The sequence below is a fragment of the Pieris brassicae genome, chromosome 13, assembly GCF_905147105.1.
Source record: "Pieris brassicae chromosome 13, ilPieBrab1.1, whole genome shotgun sequence".
Taxonomy (NCBI): domain Eukaryota; kingdom Metazoa; phylum Arthropoda; class Insecta; order Lepidoptera; family Pieridae; genus Pieris; species Pieris brassicae.
This window is the reverse complement of record NC_059677.1, coordinates 911204-920273: the sequence shown is the minus strand read 5'-3', so window position 1 is coordinate 920273 and position 9070 is coordinate 911204. Positions and strand designations below refer to the sequence as shown.

The 9070-nt window shown below is 34.3% G+C and overlaps 1 protein-coding gene and 1 non-coding gene across 3 annotated transcripts in view; both read left to right on the top strand.

The window, feature by feature from the left end:
* Nucleotides 1–913: 913 nt before the first annotated feature.
* On the top strand, nt 914–985 carry Trnam-cau. The gene has a single exon. It is a non-coding gene; the product is annotated as a tRNA-Met (tRNA).
* Nucleotides 986–4967: 3982 nt separating this feature from the next.
* LOC123717766 (rho GTPase-activating protein 6-like) overlaps nt 4968–9070 on the top strand; it is a 107031-nt gene continuing 102928 nt past the window's right edge. The window contains exon 1 of one of the 2 annotated variants that reach the window (XM_045673940.1): nt 4968–5063. The gene's annotated coding sequence lies outside the window, so the exon portion shown is untranslated. Of the gene's footprint in view, nt 5064–5169; nt 5186–9070 lie in introns of those variants that run through there. The other variant, XM_045673941.1, reaches the window with a different exon arrangement.

Sequence of the window (9070 nt, the reverse complement as noted above, 5' to 3'; positions counted from 1 at the left end):
GTGTTCGTTTTCTTGAACGATTACTCAACCACCAGTACAGAAAAATTCTAAACTCTCATGACCTACAGATTATATCTATTAAATCATCTAATTCTATGTATTTAAAGTAATAAAAATATTTCATAAATCACACAACACAACGAATATAGTAAAACATCTGTATTCGAATGAGAATTCTCGTCAAGAACGGGTATCTTGTATCTGTTAACTGTGGAGCGTCAATGTGTGTGGTTTGTCACGTTTTACGTGTAATTTTAATGGTTTAATGTTAATAATGTTATAGTGTCTTTTATGGTGACCAACCTTTGCATATTTAATTTGAACGTTAAGACGGCAGATAATGTTTTTACAGAAAATTGCGACTTCTCACTGCTCCAATAATCATTCCCCAGTGAAAATATTCTTTCAACTGCAGCATTAGTGCTAACAACAACATAAGGAAATTCCTATTCTTTTCTATATAAAGATATGTACTACTCTATACAAATTAGTACTTTAAGAGTAGAGGATTTGAAAAGAGTACAGTTTGCGAAAAAAGAGTACAAAACTCAGTAAATGAGTATAGTTGGTAACCTTATGTATATGTCACTGGGCTAAGTATATAAGTTGATTATTTAAAAATGTTCGACGTCCTGGTGGGCTGAAAAACTGTGTCCAGTTTGTGTTTCCACCACACCAACTTCTTTTCTATTTAAGATTATATATACAATAAATCGGAAATAAATAATTCCAATCACAGTGATGCGTTTTTAGTTATTGTATAATGTTATAGCCACCAGGAGATAACAAAGACCTCTTTAGTAATGGACCTCGGACGTCTTATGAAACATAATACTAATATTATTCTTAGGTAAATTTTTAATATTTATTGTTTAATAAGTAACTAAAGCGCTATTTGGAAACGGTAGCAAAGAGCAGAGTGGCGCAGTGGAAGCGTGCTGGGCCCATAACCCAGAGGTCCGTGGATCGAAACCACGCTCTGCTAGATATTTTTGTTTTTTTCTAAGCTGTTTCAGCGGTAGGTTATACCTTAAAATACTAAGTTTCAAACTGTTGGCATGAATGAATCACGAAATATTACAAAATTAATATAAGATACTTGTCATCAATAAAAACTAAAAAAAAAACGGAAACTTTCAATGCCACAGGGCACGTGAATGCGTTGCCAGCCTTTCAAGAATTGGTACGCTATTTTCTAAAAGGACCCTAAGTCAAATGGGTACGGAAATACTTCAGCGTCCACATAGTGGATTTGCGGCAAAAAAAAGTTACTTCGTCCGAACTTACTTATCCGTTCCATGTCCCGCTATGGGATCAGCCAAGTCAGCCTTGTCACATTAGTGCGTAGTAGCACCGTGCAAAAAGAGTTCCACTTCCTAATCAGTAGGATATCTTCTGCGCTTCTCTATTGGTTATAACCTACTAAATTCACGTTAAACCTCTACGCATATAAATCTAATAATAGAATGTGTCTCACGCATGACAACAATGCGTTGGCAGTTCGCCAGTTTCCCACAAAGACATTGTCTTCCTAATTCATTAATATACCCAATTATGTTTGCTTTTTCAAACACAAAACAGCTTAACTGAACAAGAATATATACACGAATTCGGGCTGTGTTTTAACACGCTGGTACGGTGAAGGAAAACATTGCAGAACTGGCCATGAGTCGACGGAATGTGTTAGGCACCAGGTAGAACACCTGCCTATGAAGAAAATTAAGTATCGCCATAATTTGTTTTTATGTAATAAGAGGCAGAAGGCTCGCCTGATGTTAAGTGATACCGCCCATTGACACTCTCAATGCCAGAGGGCTCGCGAGTATATTTAAAAGCTTTTATTGAAGTGTAAGCATATTAACACGTAAATTCAAATCAAATCACGTAAAACTTTTTTGTAGTGAAACTTTTTTATTGGCGTTGGAAAAAAAATACTGTCACATTTTTCCGTTACACGCCATCTTTTTCTTGTTCCTACCACGGTTGACTTTAAGAGATTTAAAGCCATTAATAACAAAAACAAATAATAACGTTAATAACAACGTTATATGATAACGTTACGAAATTCTGTAATAATCTTAGTAGTAATAAGATAAAATGAAATATTTGTATTCATGTCTATGATAATAAAAGCCTTTTGTTAAACATTATCTAATTTTCCTTTATTTAACAAATTTCTGTAAAGCTGCATATAGTAGGTCACATTTCGAAAAATAACGTCAGAACAAAGTTTCACTTCTTATGTGTGTACACTAGTACACGCACACATTTTTTTAATAACACTCAGTACACAAAAATGTATTTTAATTTTGGTTTTAGAAGCCATCTTTTAAAATGCTAAAAGAGTACTAAGAAATCTGATGTAAAAATCGGGCGCTACACAACAGTACAACCTTTTCAGGTCTGGGCATCTGTTGTATGATCATGTCAATCATTAGATTGCCTATTAAGGCAAGAAAGATAAGGTGCTTGTGTTTGTGCAATCTTGGATACCAAATATCATTTTTATTGTGTATAATAGTTTTTATTGTGAAAGTGGTTTACGTTGAAAGGGTCCCTGAAAGAGAAGCAATGTTGGGCTAAGTAACACATTTTCCTTTATATTTCATTAGAATGATCTCCTGTAACGTTTATAAATAAATAATATACACATGTTTATAAATAATCCAAAGACGTAGAATTACTCAGAACCATTTCGATTTTCTTCGAGATTTCAACGCGATATTTCTTCTGGGACACGCTTAAATTATTATACTTTTCTGTGAAAACCTAATGACTCTTTAAATACAGGAATTTTTTTATTATATTATATACCTATTCCAGCTATAAGTAACAAATGAAAATGCGTATTTTTAAATAAAGTTTTGTAATATTATTAAAATGTATACCGTCATATATATTAAAGTATCAGCAAAAAATAAAATAAAATATATATGTCGGAGAATGAATATTTTAAAATTCCCGCCACTCTGAAGTTAGTCGTAGAATGCGGTGTGGTATGGTAAGGTAGACTGTCAACGTTGACAATTGACAATACCTAGTCTGTGTGATCACCAAATGACAGTGGCGCGACTGTTTCGTGGCAGTAAGTGAATTCTTTAGTCACTTGAGTTTCGAACGTCGCCTGCGACGGTAGTGCGCACTGACTGTGTTATAACGTCGGACGACGGTAGTAACACCAATTTTGCAATTATTAATCGCGTTGAACCTGCGACATATATAATAATAATCACCTTTGGATTTTATACAGGCCTTTATTCTTCTTGGCCTATGTATGGATTTACGCACTGTTTTGAGGGAAATTTTGCCACTGCTTGCTTCAAAGACTTTAAACGAAATGTCCTCTAAAACTGACGATAGTGTCTACTCTAAACAGTTAGGTCTGGGCTATATAAAGTCTTATAAAGTCCGGATTGTTGGTCTCAACCTAGGCTTGGGTAGTTCGTGCCTTGTGACCAGACGCAGAATCCTGCTGGAAAGTCCACGGTATATTTTTAAAAAGTCTTCACAAGATCTAAGACTGTATCTTGATACACGTTAGCTGAAGCTTCCACTCGTTTTTTTACAAAAATGTAGTTTTGTGACTCTTTGATAGGACATGCCCCACCAAACCATCACTAAAGCAGGATGATGACCACGTTCTACCTTTCCGACCACTTGATCAGCAACAGAAGACGTTTTGATCCACTCTTTTTAATTGTAAATATCGATTTAGGGTTTATCCTGTATAGCACTGAGCCTGAGGACTTTTTTATAATACGTAACAGAGTCCTAATAGGCACAGGAACAACTTATCTATTAGATTGACGAATGATCATGAAACAGATACAGAAATCAGAGGCCTAGACCTAAAAAGGTTGTACCACCAATAGTTAGTATAAAGTTAGTTAATCTGAAACATTATTCCTGGCATGTATGAGCTTTCCATCTCGTTATGTATTTTAAGCAAATTTAATTGAAACCTTAGCTAGCATGAGATAAGGCTTTTTATTAATAAATAAATTAGTAAAAATACATTTATTTAGGCACGAATCAATTGTATTACCTTAATAACGTTTCGTTAACGTTCGTTTTTACAACAAACTCCCAAGCGAAATTAGAGAACTGTCACTTAATAAATTCAAAGCCCTTGTTAAAAGCAAATTAATTAATAAAGCCTTTTATAAATTTGACGAATACCTAAATCATTCTAATCCTTGGGATTGATTTGCTCCAGTTCAAACAATTTGTATTAAAAACTTGGCGATTAAAAAGAGTGGCGGAAAGTTTCTTGCCAGTTCTTCTTACCCGCTCTTGACTTGCGAACTGGTTGGAAATGTAAATTTACAGTTAATTTAATTTGTTTTTCTTGACGTTCATAAGTGTACATGTTTACCTATATGAATAAAGATATTTTGACTGTGACTTTGACTAACTGGAATAACTAATTTCACATAATTATTATCGCTTGCGTAAACATAACTGCTATTACAGAGCAGCGTCAGCTAGTTCTTAATCCCCGCTGGTAGTTCCACTCTTCACCAGAAAGTGACCTATTTGTGAAGAGCTCCCAAACTCTTATCATCATACTGTGATATAAAGAGTGATCAGCGTGGACGTTTTCAATCAAAAGCATCTAGGTTTCCTCACGATGATTCATCCGCCGTATGAGCGAGTGTTATATAGACTGAAAGCATATCGGTGCATAGTCGGAGCGATCCTGCTAAGGTGATGAGAGCCAAACTATATAAGTAGGTGATTAGGCTTCAGACACACGCCGTCGACTTTTTCGACGCATTGTGTTTTCCTTCACTGTTCGAGAGAATGTTAAATGCGGAGACAGAAAGTCCATTGGTTCACAGCCGGGGATCGAACCTACGACCTCAGAAATGAGAGTCGATAAAGCCACTAGGCCAACACTACTCGTAATGTAAATCAAATTAAATTCAAGTCTGAAACAGACGACAAAAACGTTTCAGTAATAACTCAGTTGATGACCGAGCGTCGTTTCTTGCACACGTTCGCGAGTGAGGTGAGATTATCTTGTGATTTGTGTTTGTGTTATTTGAGGATGTTATTTTAATGTAAGTATGCTCTTATATAATTTAATTGTATATAACTTAGGTGACCCCACAGTTGGTGCTTTCTTCAACGAATAAGTACCCAATACAGCAAGGAAATGTTGTCTGTAAAGGTACTGCTACAGGTACAAAACTTTTTAAATTTGTTTTAATTTTCTTTTTAATAATTTTTATTATTACTATGTAGGCTAAGATAATTATAAATACTGTAACATAGGTTAAATAGATAATTGAAAGTGGCGTGAATTGAATTACATTGTGTCAAACTCAACTCATCTACAGGTTTAAAAAACTACATTATTCTATCAATATTAATTAGAAAAAAAACAGAAAAGCTTGCCTAGTTAATTTATGAAATGTCTTGGTGTTGACTTTCCGTGACGTGTCTGCGTTTCCGATTATTATTCGGAGGTTTAATTTAAAACGATAATTGTTTTCATAGCCATATTACCATCCTTATTTATTCAACTGAGGGTTTCTTAAGCCAGCTTTTGCAGCGCACCACCACTGTGAAACATACCCACTGAAGTATATCTGAACCAATTCGACTTAGGGTCCTTCAAGAAAAGAGCGTTTTCTATAAGTCCGGCCTTATATAATTACCTGTCTGTGGCCTATATACCTGGTCGTTTGCCTCCTTTTACATAAAACACAATTTGCGATACACACTTAAGGAAATAGCTGTAATATTAGGACGTCATACTGTGTTTAATTATTTAACAAAATAGACCAAGGACGTTCTAAACCTTGTTAACAGGAAGTTTAAACTAAACAAAAGTTTTTATAGGTGTGCGAATTCTAGAGTATAAAATCATTTCATTAACTCATAATATTAAACGCTTGACTGCGTCATCTGTATGAAAGATTCTGCAAAACTATGACTTTGCAAATTAATGGAATAATATTAATTAAGCTTTATTATATCTTGTAACATTCATCAATACACAACATACACTTAAAATGTTATCATAATAAACAAATTAATTAAGCTTCATGGACCTCTTCCACTTTTCCCCAATCTTTTCCAAAAACGTCTTTAAGCTGGAATAATAAAGACAAAAAACCAATAGCCTATAACCTTTTAGGCTTCAGAAGTATTTTTCGTGTTAATTTGTGCTATGCCTGACATACACCTTCGACTTTTTGTATCTGAAAGGATGCTCGTTGGCTCACGTTGCTTTTATTTTTTTAGTCTTAAATGCGTACATAACCAAGTCCTGGTGGACAGTTGGAGCGAACCTACGACCTCGGACATGAGAGTCACACGCTGAAGCCACTGATAATAATAACTACGCAATAAATGAGAGAGTTATGTAGGTCTCGAGAGCAAATAAGCATACTTAATAATAATAATAAAGCCCGATTATTAGTTTATTTGTTTATTTTATTAAGTGCACATGAATCACGATAATTTAAGATCAGTCTCACGTCAGTTAGTAGTTAGTAAGAAAGTTAGGCATACGATGTGGACAGGTAATGTTTGTAAAGAAGAAATTTAAAGGAAGATAGAGAAGGAGCTAAGTGAATAGGAACGGGAAGTGAATTCCATAGCCTAACTGCAGTCCTTAAAGGATACGCCAAGAAAGTAGGAGTTCTGAGATGAGATTTCAAGGGTATAGTTTTTATATAAAAATAGGCACACACACAAAAACTATTTCAACAAATGAATGATTATAATTGTAACGAAAAATATTGTAATCTATTATTTATACTGACAGTTTTTTTTTATCAAATGGTTAATATAATTCTCAGCATTTAAAAACTTCGAACATTCAATTGGCAATAATTATTTGTAAGGAAAACATAGCAAGGATTTCTTACTAGGACTAATATAAAGAGAGATAGATATCCATCTGGGACTATCTGGGGAAATAATAGGTCCGCCCCAATATCCTTTCTCTTGTCTCCTTTCAATGGAAGGCATTGCAAAAAGGAAATCTTTTTGGCAGATGATTTAACACTGATTCAACTGATGACCTATGACTGACTGTATATATGATTGAAGACTCTTTAAAATATATCATTAGTAGTCTTACAATGCAAAGGTTAGTAGATACGTTTCCATTGCCCGAAATAGAATCGGAACTAGGAAGTGACGCAATACTGTTAAACAAATCGTAGTTGCCGATCCAGTCGATTAGTTTAATGAATTATTACAAAAAAAAAACGCACTATAAAAATACGCATGCAAATGTTATATTAATCAAAAAATTATGGTCCAAATACTTTACCACTAGAGAAACCTTGCTTTGAAATGTATCACCTTCCCCTTGAAAGCAATTACACAATAGTTTTTCAGAATAATTTGATTTTAGATGATTAAGATTAGACAACAATTTACTCGCATTAAAGTCACGACATTTTGTTTTTTAATGCACAGACTATAATTATAATTTGAATATATAGAAGGTACTCTAACGCCATCTAGTGACATTAAAACTTATTGAAACAAAGCGTTTAACGGGCTTAAACACGAATGAATATAATTTACGTGTTAAAGAAGTCGTTAGCCAGAGTTAATTGGAATTGGAGTAATTTCCTCACTGAATTGCGATAACTATTCGTTGAGCGAGTAAACCAGCTCTGGGGTCTACCAGGCTCCAACTTAAATTATAAAGTAAAAAGCAAATCAAATATTTTTAATGCAATTGGTTTGTGTTATATTTCAATAAACACAAAATATATAAAAACGAATGGAACACATGACTATACGAACATTCTGGCCGAGCTACGCTCGCCAAAACAGCCCGAGCTGAGCTGTAAAGGCCCTTAAGGCCAACAGCGAGATTCCATTAAAAAAAAAAAAGACTATACGAAGAATTGATATTTGTACGTGTACATTGTGTACATATACGACCATTTTATGTTGTTTTAGAATTTTTGTTTCTGCTACAACTTTATTAATTTTACACAAAAAAAGTTTATCCAATCTTTACAAATGTTAAATATATATTTTAGATCTGATATATATTTTCTTGTTACTCGATATTCTAATTCAGGGCCGTATTTAAATCCAAATGCTTCTAATTTTACATTTACTGCCACTTCTCAAATCATGGGCATAGAACGGAAGAGAAGAACTGGCAATAAACTCCCCACTACTCTTTTTTATCGCCAAGTTTTTTTCGTATTACGCAACGTTTGTAAGCTGCAACCATAACACTATGTTCCACATGATATCAGCAGGAGGAGCACGCACTTACATTCTCGTGGGAACAACACAAATACATAGTCAAAAATAACTAACATCACCGCATACACGAATTCAACTACGACCGAGTCACCAAAATTTAGGGGAAGGTAACCGGGCTACAAACCCGGGACCTCCACAAAAGAGGGGCCAAAATAAACAACATCGGAAAAACAAATGTTTTAAATTCCAACTAGTAAACAACTTATCTTTTGACATTTTTTTATATCTTTGTTAAATATTCGATTTCACAATCAATTATTGGTTGAAGAACTCGACTGATAAAAAAAATTCATTTTTATGCCAGGAGGCCTCCACTCCTTTCTTGCCCATAGGCCTGCAAACCTCTTCAGCCCCGTTCTAACTTCCTTAAATACTATTAACCCCTTAACGGAGTCCTCCTCCAGCATTTGCCAAATATCCACGGCTTCATTTCTCCATTCGCTTCCTGCAAACCCTTAAATATCTTCTATCTACAATTAATAATATATACTAGTAGAGTAACTTAACAAATTACACAAATCTATATTTTTTTTCGTCCTCTAATAACCTGTGATTTAATTTGTATTGGGATTTTGCGATGTGTAAACAAAAAGCTGGAGGATTTGACATCCAATAATTAATAAAGCAAAATGTGACACCACGCCTAAACAATCAGTTTATCGGTGTTAAATAATCTCAGAAACTAGGACATTGTTTGATGTCAGAACATATTCTGTTTGATCTCGATGGTAAGATTTATTACGTCTGTATTGTGGATGTTTTGTGCGTATTTTTGAGTGCCAGATGTATGAGTGACGTCACATTTGATTCAGGGAAT